This window comes from Lolium rigidum, unplaced genomic scaffold (genome assembly GCF_022539505.1).
Source record: "Lolium rigidum isolate FL_2022 unplaced genomic scaffold, APGP_CSIRO_Lrig_0.1 contig_18504_1, whole genome shotgun sequence".
NCBI lineage: Eukaryota > Viridiplantae > Streptophyta > Magnoliopsida > Poales > Poaceae > Lolium > Lolium rigidum.
The window spans coordinates 269,943-285,183 of NW_025899923.1; positions in this window are offsets into that span (position 1 = coordinate 269,943).

A 15,241-nucleotide genomic window follows, 5' to 3' on the forward strand; every position below is an offset into this window, starting at 1 on the left:
AGTAACCTTATTAACTTTTCGAAAATCAATGCACATTCTATAACCTACAACTACTCTTTGAGGTATGAGCTCATCATTATCATTAGGAACAACAGTTATTCCTCCTTTCTTAGGAACGCAATGCACATGACTAACCCATCTACTATCAGCAATAGGATATATAATACCAGCTTCAAGAAGTCGTAATACCTCATTTTTCTTACCACATCCTTCATCTTAGGAATTAGACGACGCTGAGGTTCAACAACAGGCTTCGCATCATCTTCCATATTAATGGCGTGTTGGTATATAGAGGGAGAAATCCCCTTCAAGTCATCAAGAGTATAGCCAATAGCACCTCGGTGTTTCTTCAATATTTGCAATAATCTTTCTTCTTCAAACTCTGTAAGTTTAGAACTAATAATAACAGGATATATCTTCTTATCATCAATATGAGCATATTTAAGATTATCAGGTAAAGGTTTTAAATCAAAAACAGGATCTTCCTTTGGTGGCGGTGTTGTACCCAAATCTTCCACCGGTAAATCATGTTTGAGAATAGGTTGGCGAAGAAAAATCTCCTCAAGCTCCTCTCTTTCTTTCCTAAAAATTTCACTCTCGCTATCCTCCAAATGTTGCTGCAAAGGATTGTTAGGAACAAGAACAATAGATGCACACTGCTCCATTTTAAAATCATTACTAGGCAAATCAGCTTTATAAGGAGTTTTAGTAAATTTAGAGAAGTTAAACTCATAAGATTCACCAGCAAATTTAGTCAAAATTTTCTCTTTCTTGCAATCTATAATAGCTCCACAGGTATTTAGAAAAGGTCTACCAAAAATGATAGGACAATAATCACTAGCAAGCAGAACCAAGTACCAAAAAGTCAGCAGGATATTTAATCTTACCACATAGAACTTCCACATCTCGAACAATACCAATTGGTGAAATAGTTTCTCTATTAGCCAACTGAATAACCACATCAATTTCTTCAAGTTCACAAGAATCAATTTCGTGCATAATCTCCGTGTAAAGCTCATAAGGTATAGCACTAACACTTGCACCAATATCACATAAACCATAATAGCAATGATCACCAATTTTAACAGTATAGCATAGGAACACTAGCTTGTTTGGGTTTATTAGGATGTGAAACAATATTAGAAGCATCTTCACGTAAAATAATATGACCATCCTCTACATTTTCAGATCACAAGATCTTTAACTATGGCAATAGCGAGGTTCAACTTTTATTTGTTCTTCGAGTTCTCTAGGTTTCTTTTCACTTTTATGAACCGCACTATTTATAACAGAGTACTCTTTCATTTTAGCAGGAAAAGGAGTTTTTTCAATATAAGCTTCAGGAATAACGCGATCAGCAGCTTCAACTACAACACACTTATTAATAGATGAATCAATTTTATCTTTATACGGTTCATGATACTTATCAAAATTCTTCTTAGGCAATTCATAATGAGAGGCAAAAGCTTTATAAAGGTTTGCAGCAACTTGAGAATCAAGACCATATGTAGCACTAATATTACGAAATGTATCAGTATCCATAAAAGCTTCAATGCATTTATAATCATAAATTATACCCGATTCTCTATCTTTGTCGTTCTCCCATCCTTCAGCATTTTCTTGGATCCGATCAAGAAGGTCCCTTTTAAACTCTTCTTTGTTGCGTGTAAATGATCCGGAACAAGAAGTATCCAGCAAGGTCTTGTCTTGAAAAGAAAGTCTTGCATAGAAATTATCAATAATAATATTACCAGGAAGCTCATGAATGGGGCATTTGAGCATTAAAGACTTCAATCTCCCCCAAGCTTGGGCAATACTCTCTCCATCATGAGGCCAGAAATTATATATGCGGTTTCGATCTTTGTGAATTTCACTTGGAGGATAAAATTTGGAATAGAATAAAGGCACAATGTCCTCCCAATCAAGAGAATCACCATTCTTCAGCAATTTATACCAATGCGCCGCTTTACCAGACAGACGATATAGAGAATAGCTTCTTCCTAACTTCATTCATAGCAATACCTGCACATTTGAATAACCCGCATAATTCATGCAAAAACAAGTAAATGATCACCAGGATGGACAGGTTCCATCCCCTTCATAGCGGTTATCCATAACATGTTCAATAATTTTCGTAGGTATTTTATATGGTATTACTTCCTCACCTGGCGCCTCATCCACTACCGTTGCAGTAGTAGTAGATTTCCCAAATAGAAATCAAAGAGAAGATCTCTCCATAATGACTTATAGCAGCCAGCAGAAATAAAATCAGCACAAACAAGAAAGGTTTTCCTTACCAATTCCACTTACCAATAGCGCTTCACTCCCCGGCAACGGCGCCGTAAAATAGTCTTGATGACCCACAAGTATAGGGGGTGTATCGTAGTATCTTCGATAAGTAAGAATGTCGATCCCAACGAGGAGCGAAGGTGTTGACAAGCAGCTTCGATGAAGGTTTCACCGTAAATGCTCACAGACAAGTATTCAGGGGGTTTTGATGTAACAGATGAAATAAGTACGAGTAAGTAAAATGCGAGAGAAATAATTGCAGCGAGTGGCCCAATCCTTTTTAGCACAAAGGACAAGCCGGTTTGTTTACTTATAATGACCAGACGTTCTCGAGGACACACGGGATTTTAGTCTAGTGCTTTCGCTACATACGGCTAGATTAATCTTCATTGTTTTGATAAGTGTTGTGTGGGTGAACCCGTGCTAATGTACCGCCCTTCCTAGGACTAATACATACTTGTGATTATACCCCTTGCAAGCATCCGCAACTACAAGAAAGTAATTAAGATAAATCTAACCACAGCCTTAAACTCGAGATCCCGCGATCCCTCCTCGCATCGATATACCAACGGGGGTTTAGGTTTCGTCACTCCGGCAACCCCGCAATTGGCAAACGAGTACAAGATGCATTCCCCTAGGCCCATAAATGGTGAAGTGTCGTGTAGTCGACGTTCACACGACACCACTAGAAGAATAACACCACAACTTAAATATCATAACATTGAATATTACTCAACCATAGTTCACTACTAACAATTAGACTTCACCCATGTCCTCAAGAACTAAACGAACTACTCACGAGACATCATATGGAACATGATCCGAGGTGATATGGTGATGAATAACAAACTGAACATGAACTTGGTTCAATGGTTTCACTCAATAGCATCAACAACAAGTATTAATAGATACCGGGAGAGTTTCCCCTATCAAACAATCAAGATCAAACCCAAATTGCTACGGCGGTGACGAGGTGCTGCGGAGGAGATGGCGGTGATGATGGTGGAGATGATGATGATGGTGATGGAGATGATGTCCAGCTCGATGGCGGTGACGATGGCGTCGATTTCCCCCTCCGGGAGGGAATTTCCCCGGCGGATTCCCGCCCTCCGGAGAGCTCTTTTCTCTCTCGGTGTTCTCCGCCCCGCGAGGCGGCCGTAACCCTTCGTGAGGATTCCTCTCGTGGCTTAGGTCTTCGGGACGAAGGGTTTGGCGAAGAAAAGGAGGCGAAAGGGGTCGTGGGCCCCTCACACCACATGGCGGCGCGGCCGTGGCCTCGGGCCGCGCCGCCCTAGGGTGTGGGCCCACCCCGGCTCCTCCCCGGCTCCTCCTTCCGGCTTCCTTCGTCATCTTGAAAAATAGGATTTTTGGTATAATTTCCTTCCACAGCTTGATCTTCCGAAATATTGCGTTCGACGGTGCTTTTTCCAGCAGTAATCTCGGCTCCGTGTTCGATCCTCCAATAATGATGAAACATGCAAAATAGATGAAATAACATAAGTATTGTGTCCCAATATGAAATATATCAATGAATAACAAGCAAATTATGATATAAAATAGTGATGCAAATTGGACGTATCGTATACCTACATGTTTTATGCACACTTTATGTCATATTCGTGCATTTTCCGGAACTAACCTATTAACAAGATGCCGAAGTGCCGGTTCTCGTTTTCTGCTGTTTTTGGTTTCAGAAATCCTAGTAACGAAATATTCTCGGAATTGGACGAAACGAAGACCCGGGGGCCTATTTTTCCACGGAGCTTCCGGAAGACCGAAGAGCATACGAAGTGGGGCCACGAGGTGGCGACACCACAAGGCGGCGCGGCCAAGGAGGGGCCCGCGCCGCCCTATGGTGTGGGCCCCTCGTCGGGCCCCCGACTCGCCCTTCCGCCTACTTAAAGCCTCCGTCGCGAAACCCCCGAGGCGAAAAACCACGATACGGAAAACCTTACCGAGACGCCGCCGCCGCCGATCCCATCTCGGGGGATTCCGGAGATCTCCTCCGGCACCCTGCCGGAGAGGGGATTCATCTCCCGGAGGACTCTACACCGCCATGGTCGCCTCCGGAGTGATGAGTGAGTAGTTCACCCCTGGACTATGGGTCCATAGCAGTAGCTAGATGGTTGTCTTCTCCTCATTGTGCTTCATTGTTGGATCTTGTGAGCTGCCTAACATGATCAAGATCATCTATCCGTAATACTCTATGTTGTGTTTGTCGGGATCCGATGGATAGAGAATACCATGTTATGTTAATTATCAAGTTATTACATATGTGTTGTTTATGATCTTGCATGCTCTCCGTTACTAGTAGAGGCTCTGGCCAAGTTTTTGCTTTTAACTCCAAGAGGGAGTATTTATGCTCGATAGTGGGTTCATGCCCGCATTGACACCGGGACGAGTGACAGAAAGTTCTAAGGTTGTGTTGTGCTTGTTGCCACTAGGGATAAAACATTGGCGCTATGTCCGAGGATGTAGTTGTTGATTACATTACGCACCATACTTAATGCAATTGTCTGTTGCTTTGCAACTTAATACTGGAGGGGGTTCGGACGATAACCCGAAGGTGGACTTTTTAGGCATAGATGCAGTTGGATGGCGGTCTATGTACTTTGTCGTAATGCCCAATTAAATCTCACTATACTTATCATGCCATGTATGTGCATTGTTATGCCCTCTCTATTTGTCAATTGCCCGACTGTAATTTGTTCACCCAACATGCTTTTATCTTATGGGAGAGACACCTCTAGTGAACTGTGGACCCCGGTCCATTCTTTTAATACTGAAATACAAATCTGCTTGCAATACTTGTTTTTACTATTTTCTCTGCAAACAATCATCTTCCACACAATACGGTTAACCCTTTGTTACAGCAAGCCGGTGAGATTGACAACCTCATCTGTTTCGTTGGGGCAAAGTACTTTGGTTGTGTTGTGCAGGTTCCACGTTGGCGCCGGAATCTCCGGTGTTGCGCCGCACTACATCCCGCCGCCATCAACCTTCAACGTGCTTCTTGACTCCTACTCGGTTCGATTAAACCTTGGTTTCTTATCGAGGGAAACTTGCCGCTGTGCGCATCACACCTTCCTCTTGGGGTTCCCAACGGACGTGTCAACTACACGCATCAAGCAAATTTCTGGCGCCGTTGCCGGGAGATCAAGACACGCTCGCAAGGGGAGTCTCCACTTCTCAATCTCTTTACTTTGTTTTTGTCTTGCTTTATTTTATTTACTACTTTGTTTGCTGCATTATATCAAAACACAAAAAAATTAGTTGCTAGTTTTACTTTATTTACTGTCTTGTTTGCTATATCAAAAACACAAATTTTTTTAGTTTACTTGCATTTACTTTATCTAGTTTGTTTTATTTACTACTGCTAAAATGGCCAACCCTGAAAATACTAAGTTGTGTGACTTCACTAGCACAAATAATAATGATTTCTTATGCACACCTATTGCTCCACCTGCTACTACAACGGAATTCTTTGAAATTAAACCTCGCTTTACTTAATCTTGTCATGAGAGAGCAATTTTCTGGTGTTAGTTCCGATGATGCTGCTGCCCATCTCAATAATTTTGTTGAACTATGTGAAATGCAAAAATATAAAGATGTAGATGGTGACATTATAAAATTAAAATTGTTCCCTTTCTCATTAAGAGGAAGAGCTAAAGATTGGTTGCTATCTCTCGCCTAAGAATAGTATTGATTCATGGACTAAATGCAAGGATGCTTTTATTGGTAGATATTATCCCCCTGCTAAAATTATATCTTTGAGGAGTAGCATAATGAATTTTAAACAATTGGATAATGAACATGTTGCTCAAGCTTGGGAAAGAATGAAATCTCTGGTTAAAAATTGCCCAACCCATGGATCGACTACTTGGATGATCATCCAAACCTTCTATGCAGGACTAAATTTTTCTTCGCGGAATTTATTGGATTCAGCTGCTGGAGGTACCTTTATGTCCATCACTCTTGGTGAAGCAACAAAGCTTCTTGATAATATGATGGTTAATTACTCCGAATGGCACACGGAAAGAGCTCCACAAGGTAAGAAGGTAAATTCTGTTGAAGAATCCTCTTCCTTGAGTGATAAGATTGATGCTATTATGTCTATGCTTGTTAATGGTAGGACTAATGTTGATCCTAATAATGTTCCGTTAGCTTCATTGGTTGCTCAAAATTCTAGACCACATCCTGCTAATGGTAATTCTTATGGTAGATATGTTTCACCTAATGAGGAAAAGATGTTAGAAATTGAAAGGTCCACCAAGAGCTTTATGCAATCACAGTATGAGCAAAATAAATTGTTTACTAAAACTATGAATGAGCAATCTACCTTGTTGAAGAAAATAGGAAATCAACTTGAAAATTTGAATATGGAGATTTACGGGTTGCAAACTAAACTTGCAAATGCTGAAGACCGAATCTCATACATGTCTCGCGTCACAATCTTCTTTAATTAATAAAATGGCTGCTAAACCTGAGGATATTGAAAATAAAATTGTTACTACAGCAAATGCCATCCAAGTTAGAATTAATGAGAATATAAGATTAATGGCTGAACTGCGTGCTAGGTGGGATAGAGAAGAAAATGAAAAACTAGCTAAAAAGGAAAATGTAGCTAAAGTTTGGACTATTACCACCACTAGCAATGCTAATAATTCACATGTTGCTGCACCTCCTACTATCAATGGTAAAATAATTGGTGTTGGCAATGCTTCTACTCCTAGTGCAAAGCGCGCAAAATTACCCGAAACTGCTAAAACTGCTGAAACCGCTTGTGATAAAACTGCTGAAATTTTTTCCAACCTTGGGGATGATAATCCCATTGCTTTAGATTGTAATGATTTAGATTTTGATGATTGCCACATCTCTGAAGTTATAAAGTTCTTGCAAAAACTTGCTAAGAGTCCCAATGCTAGTGCTATAAACTTGGCTTTCACAAAACATACTACAAATGCTCTCATAAAAGCTAGAGAAGAGAAACTAAAACTTGAAACTTCTATTCCTAGAAAGCTAGAGGATGGTTGGGAGCCCATCATTAAAATGAGAGTCAAAGATTTTGATTGTAATGCTTTATGTGATCTTGGTGCAAGTATTTCGTTATGCCTAAAAAAGTCTATGATATGCTTGACTTGCCACCATTGAAGAATTGTTATTTGGATGTTAATCTCGCTGATAATGCTAAAAAGAAACCTTTGGGGAAAGTTGATAATGTTCATATTATGGTTAACAATAACCTTGTCCCCGTTGATTTTGTTGTCTTGGATATTGAATGCAATGCATCTTGCCCCATTATATTGGGAAGACCTTTTCTTCGAACCGTTGGTGCTACTATTGATATGAAGGAAGGTAATATTAAATATCAATTTCCTCTCAAGAAAGGTATGGAACACTTCCCTAGAAAGAGAATGAAGGTACCTTATGATTCTATTATTAGAACAAATTATGATGTTGATGCTTCGTCTCTCGATGTTACTTGAGTTACACTTTACGCGCCTAGCCGAAAGGCGTTAAAGAAAAGCGCTTATGGGAGACAACCCATGTTTTTACTCCAGTATTTTTGTTTTATATTTGTGTCTTGGAAGTTGTTTACTACTGTAGCAACCTCTCCTTATCTTAGTTTTGAGTTTTGTTGTGCCAAGTAAAGTCTTTGATAGTAAAGTAAGTACTAGATTTGGATTACTGCGCAGTTCCAGATTTCTTTGCTTGTCACGAATCTGGGTCTACCTCCCTGTAGGAAGCTCATAAAATTAAGCCAATTTACGTGCATGATCCTCAGATATGTACGCAACTTTCATTCAATTTGAGAATTTTCATTTGAGCAAGTCTGGTGGCCTAATAAAATCCATCTTTACGGACTGTTCTGTTTTGACAGATTCTGCCTTTTATTTTGCATTGCCTCTTTTGCTATGTTGGATGAATTTCTTTGATCCATTAATGTCCAGTAGCTTTATGCAATGTCCAGAAGTGTTAAGAATGATTGTGTCACCTCTGAACATGTTAATTTTTATTATGCACTAACCCTCTAATGAGTTGTTTCGAGTTTGGTGTGGAGGAAGTTTTCAAGGATCAAGAGAGGAGTATGATGCAATATGATCAAGGAGAGTGAAAGCTCTAAGCTTGGGGATGCCCCGGTGGTTCACCCCTGCATATTTTAAGAAGACTCAAGCGTCTAAGCTTGGGGATGCCCAAGGCATCCCCTTCTTCATCGACAACATTATCAGGTTCCTCCCCAGAAACTATATTTTTATTCCGTCACATCTTATGCACTTTGCTTGGAGCGTCGGTTTGTTTTTGTTTTTTGTTTTGTTTGAATAAAATGGATCCTAGCATTCACTTTATGGGAGAGAGACACGCTCCGCTGTAGCATATGGACAAATATGTCCTTAGGCTCTACTCATAGTATTCATGGCGAAGTTTCTTCTTCGTTAAATTGTTATATGGTTGGAATTGGAAAATACTACATGTAGTAACTCTAAAATGTCTTGGATAATTTGATACTTGGCAATTGTTGTGCTCATGTTTAAGCTCTTGCATCATATACTTTGCACCCATTAATGAAGAAATACTTTGAGCTTGCTAATTTGGTTTGCATATTTGGTTTCTCTAGAGTCTAGATAACATCTAGTATTGAGTTTTGAACAACAAGGAAGACGGTATGGAGTCTTATAATGTTTACCATATGTCTTTTATGTGAGTTTTGCTGTACCGTTCATCCTTGTGTTTGTTTCAAATAACCTTGCTAGCCTAAACCTTGTATCGAGAGGGAATACTTCTCATGCATCCAAAATACTTGAGCCAACCACTATGCCATTTGTGTCCACCATACCTACCTACTACATGGTATTTATCCGCCATTCCAAAGTAAATTGCTTGAGTGCTACCTTTAAAATTCCATCATTCACCTTTGCAATATATAGCTCATGGGACAAATAGCTTAAAAACTATTGTGGTATTGAATATGTACTTATGCACTTTATCTCTTATTAAGTTGCTTGTTGTGCGATAACCATGCTTCGGGGACGCCATCAACTATTCTTTGTTGAATATCATGTGAGTTGCTATGCATGTCCGTCTTGTCCGAAGTAAGAGAGATCTACCACCTTTATGGTTGGAGCATGCATATTGTTAGAGAAGAACTTTGGGCCGCTAACTAAAGCCATGATTCATGGTGGAAGTTTCAGTTTGGACATATATCCTCAATCTCATATGAGAATAATAATTGTTGCCACATGCTTATGCATTAAAGAGGAGTCCATTATCTGTTGTCCATGTTGTCCCGGTATGGATGTCTAAGTTGAGAATAATCAAAAGCGAGAAATCCAAAATGCGAGCTTTCTCCTTAGACCTTTGTACAGGCGGCATGGAGGTACCCCATTGTGACACTTGGTTAAAACATGTGCATTGCAAAGATCCGGTAGTCCAAGCTAATTAGGACAAGGTGCGGGCACTATTAGTATACTATGCATGAGACTTGCAACTTGTAACATATAATGTACATAACTCATATGCTTTATTACTACCGTTGACAAAATTGTTTCATGTTTTCAAAATAAAAGCTCTAGCACAAATATAGCAATCGATGCTTTCCTCTTTGAAGGACCATTCTTTTTACTTTTATGTTGAGTCAGTTCACCTATCTCTCTCCACCTCAAGAAGCAAACACTTGTGTGAACTGTGCATTGATTCCTACATACTTGCATATTGTACTTGTTATATTACTCTATGTTGACAATTATCCATGAGATATACATGTTACAAGTTGAAAGCAACCGCTGAAACTTAATCTTCCTTTGTGTTGCTTCAATGCCTTTACTTTGATTTATTGCTTTATGAGTTAACTCTTATGCAAGACTTATTAATACTTGTCTTGAAGTACTATTCATGAAAAGTCTTTGCTTTATGATTCACTTGTTTACTCATGTCATTACCATTGTTTTGATCGCTGCATCCACTACATATGTTTACAAATAGTATGATCAAGGTTATGATGGCATGTCACTTCAGAAATTATCTTTGTTATCGTTTTACCTGCTCGGGACGAGCAGAACTAAGCTTGGGGATGCTTGATACGTCTCCGACGTATCGATAATTTCTTATGTTCTATGCCATATTATTGATGATACCTACATGTTTTATGCACACTTTATGTCATATTCGTGCATTTTCCGGAACTAACCTATTAACAAGATGCCGAAGTGCCGGTTCTCGTTTTCTGCTCGTTTTTGGTTTCGAAATCCTAGTAACGAAATATTCTCGGAATTGGACGAAACGAAGACCCGGGGGCCTATTTTTCCACGGAGCTTCCGGAAGACCGAAGAGCATACGAAGTGGGGCCACGAGGTGGCGACACCACAAGGCGGCGCGGCCAAGGAGGGGCCCGCGCCGCCCTATGGTGTGGGCCCCTCGTCGGCCCCCGACTCTGCCCTTCCGCCTACTTAAAGCCTCCGTCGCGAAACCCCCGAGGCGAAAAACCACGATACGGAAAACCTTACCGAGACGCCGCCGCCGCCGATCCCATCTCGGGGGATTCGGAGATCTCCTCCGGCACCCTGCCGGAGAGGGGATTCATCTCCCGGAGGACTCTACACCGCCATGGTCGCCTCCGGAGTGATGAGTGAGTAGTTCACCCCTGGACTATGGGTCCATAGCAGTAGCTAGATGGTTGTCTTCTCCTCATTGTGCTTCATTGTTGGATCTTGTGAGCTGCCTAACATGATCAAGATCATCTATCCGTAATACTCTATGTTGTGTTTGTCGGGATCCGATGGATAGAGAATACCATGTTATGTTAATTATCAAGTTATTACATATGTGTTGTTTATGATCTTGCATGCTCTCCGTTACTAGTAGAGGCTCGGCCAAGTTTTTGCTTTTAACTCCAAGAGGGAGTATTTATGCTCGATAGTGGGTTCATGCCCGCATTGACACCGGGACGAGTGACAGAAAGTTCTAAGGTTGTGTTGTGCTTGTTGCCACTAGGGATAAAACATTGGCGCTATGTCCGAGGATGTAGTTGTTGATTACATTACGCACCATACTTAATGCAATTGTCTGTTGCTTTGCAACTTAATACTGGAGGGGGTTCGGACGATAACCTGAAGGTGGACTTTTTAGGCATAAATGCAGTTGGATGGCGGTCTATGTACTTTGTCGTAATGCCCAATTAAATCTCACTATACTTATCATGCCATGTATGTGCATTGTTATGCTCTCTCTATTTGTCAATTGCCCGACTGTAATTTGTTCACCCAACATGCTTTTATCTTATGGGAGAGACACCTCTAGTGAACTGTGGACCCCGGTCCATTCTTTAATACTTGAAATACAAATCTGCTTGCAATACTTGTTTTTACTGTTTTCTCTGCAAACAATCATCTTCCACACAATACGGTTAACCCTTTGTTACAGCAAGCCGGTGAGATTGACAACCTCACTTGTTTCGTTGGGGCAAAGTACTTTGGTTGTGTTGTGCAGGTTCCACGTTGGCGCCGGAATTTCTGGTGTTGCGCCGCACTACATCCCGCCGCCATCAATCTTCAACGTGCTTCTTGACTCCTACTGGTTCGATTAAACCTTGGTTTCTTACTGAGGGAAACTTGCCGATGTGCGCATCACACCTTCCTCTTGGGGTTCCCAACGGACGTGTCAACTACACGCATCATTTATCATCACCATAGCTCCGCCCTCCATGTATGCTGTGTGAGGTGCTGCAGTCCACACAGACTTCAGTGCGGAACGTACGGAACGAGGCACTGACATAGACCTCACCAAGCTGCAGTCTAGCAAAGGGGCCCTGCCGACGACACAAATCTTTTAGCCGGTGGTTCTCTTGCCGACGGAACGAAGCTCTGGTTTGGCATCTATCATCTATGGCCAGCTCGGCTTCGCTGGCCTCTCCTTGTGTGAGGAGGGTTAGATCAATCCACGTATCCATGTATATGAATACTTGGATCTTACCGGCTTGAATCTGGATCTGAGGGTGCCAATCTAACTAAAATAGTATTAGAAAATAATAATTAATAATAAAAGACTAAATTACAATTTTAAGTTTAGGGAGGGTGGAGCACTGGAGCACGGCTATGGCTCCTGGGCAGCGGCGCGATGGGCACGAGCACCGGGTAGGCGCCGAAGGCTGCGTCGGCCGGGACGTAGCACGCGCAGCCCGTGATACTCCGCACATTTTTCGATAAAGAGAATATATTAATATCAAAAGATACCAATTACACCCAACCTCTGCAACAACACACCACCCTAATGACACTACAGATGCACACAACAAAAAAAATAGAAAAGAAAACTAAAAAACAAAAATCCCGCTACAGTATCCGCACGCACGGCTCAGCGCCCGCACCAGCGCCCTCCACAGCGACGTCAACTTGTCCCCGGGGCTCATGCCGCCCAACGGATCGTGCTAACACGGAGACCTTACACACAGTGTCACGGACGCTGTAATGGCAGACATCACTGGAGGATCAGGTGCGGGGCTGATTGGTTTAGGAAGATGTCGATGGGTTTGGTTGGAGTTTAGACCGCTTCTGGTGGGGGTGGGGTGGGGTGGCCTCCTTGTATATCGGTGGGCTAGTGCCGCAGTACCCTGCTACAGTCTTGTACGAGAGCCACTAGTAGAAAAAGAGGCTTCCGTCCACCCCCATTAGTCCCGGAAATATTCGAACCGCGACTAAAGGGGCTTTAGTCGCGGTTCGTGAGGCGACCCGCGACTAATGCTCCATCCGAGACGAAAGGGTACCCCTTTAGTCGCGGTTGGTAACACCAACCGGGACTAAAGGGCTATGGAGGGATGCGGCCGGCGAAAAAACCTTTAGTCCCGGTTGGGGACACCAACCGGGACTAAAGGGTGGTTGGTGTCCCCAACCGGGACTAAAGGTTTTTCCGAGTTTTTTTACTCCCACGCACCCTGCACCCCCCCAGTGGATCGCCTTTTTTTTGTTTGTAAAATACAAAAGAAAATGATAGAAAATTCAAAAAAAATTGTTTCATATTCTTGTATGTTATGCAACCTACTATTCGGAGAAAAATTAAGAAATTCGAATTTTCACTTTTTTTTGCAAAAACAGTTAAAAAAATGGTAAAACCGCAATAACTTTTGCATACGACGTCGGAAAAAAACGTATAATATATCAAAAAAATCCTGGAAGATTTTACCCGGTTTACCCGGTTAGCCAATTTTTAGATTCTCAAAATTCCAAATGAAAATATGAAAGCAGGAAGATTTTAGTTTTTCCTATAAATTATGGATTTTATATTTTTTAAATTTTTCAAAAAAAAAAATTAATAATTGGATCCAGCATAAAGATTACTATTACTTTTACCCAATTTTAAGATTTTCAAATTTTTAGGTTTTAGGTTTGGCAAAAAAAATATTTAAAAAATTAAAAAAATAAAAAATAAAAAAATTAAAAAGTTAATGTTTATTTATTTATTCACGATTATTATTACATCATTATTTTTGTTTATGAAAACAAATTTTTTGAAATTCAAACAATAAAAAAATGTGACATCGACCAAAATGTTAATAGGATTGATATGATACTAGTATCACATACATGTGCGCGTAGCACTTGGATGCGGGACGGAATGGAACTCGGAAGTTAAGCGTCCTAGAGGTGGAGTAGTGGGAGGATGGGTGACCGAGCGGGAAGTTTGACCACGAGTAAGTAATTTGACTAGAGATAAGTGTAGATAGAGACTAAGCTATGCAAATAACTGAAATAATAGAAATTCTGAAAAAAATAGAAAAAAACGGAGTGAAAAAAAAATTAGAAACCCAAATGAATTAATTTTTTTTTAACGAAATAGCCTTTAGTCCCGGTTGGGGACACAAACCGGGACTAAAGGTCATTCGCCCAGGCGCACGCTAGCCGCCCACGTGGACGGACCTTTAGTCGCGGTTCGTAAGCAACCGCGACTAAAGGGAGGGGAGGGGGCTTTAGTCGCGCTTAGTTAGTCCCAGTTGCGCAACCGCGACTAATGGCAGTTGCGAACCGGGACTAAAGCCCTTTTTTCTACCAGTGAGCCCAGCGAGCGCTAGAGTCCCACCTATGTCGCCGGAGCGAGGGACTTTGGGTAGCCCCAAACAGCCAAGAACCACCGCCAGCTTCTGGCACGATTTCTTGGCTGTTTGGGGCTACCCCAAAGTCCCTTGCTCCGGCTCTCTACAAGCTCTCGGCGCGTAAGCACAAGGTCCGTCTGTGATGCTCTGCGGGGCGGCGCTTGGGTCCATGACCTACGAGGTAGAGTACCCTCCGACCTGCTTGACCTCTTCGTCACCTTCCACGCTTTGTTGGGCCTCGCCCAGCTCTCCCCGGAGGTGGCGGACAGGTTCACCTGGAGGTTCTCCAGCGATGGTGCCTACTCCGCGGCCTCGGCTTACCTGCTCCAATTTGTTGCGCGGTGGACTCCCCTTTTGTCCCGCTTATCTGGAAGCCGTGGGCCACGCCGCGTTGCCGTTTCTTCGCCTGGCTCTTTGTGCAGAACCGCCTGATGATGGCGGACAGGTTGCTCGCTAGGCAATGGCCTAATGGGTACTTCTGCCCCCTTTGCATGCGCAACCTGGAGACTAGCATGCACCTCTTCATCGACTGCCCGCACGCCCGCCGGATTTGGGCGAGGGCAGCCTCGGTCGCCGTGGCTCCCTCCCTGGATCCCCTCAGCTGGGGTGTGTTCCCTAGATCCGTGGATTGGCTTGCAAGCCTCTCCGCGGGGCTCCCGGCGGCGGAGGCATCTCGTGTTCGCTCCTGGTCCTCTGGCAGATCTGGCTCGAAAGAAACGCCCGCACGTTCAGGCATCACACCTCTACGGTGGAATCCACGGTGGCGAAGATCACTGACGAGGCTGCTGCTTGGGACTTGGTGGGCGCGAAGATCTTCAGACCCCGCGAGTAGTCGTCTTGGGCTGTTTTAGTTTCCCACCGGCAGGGTTTGGC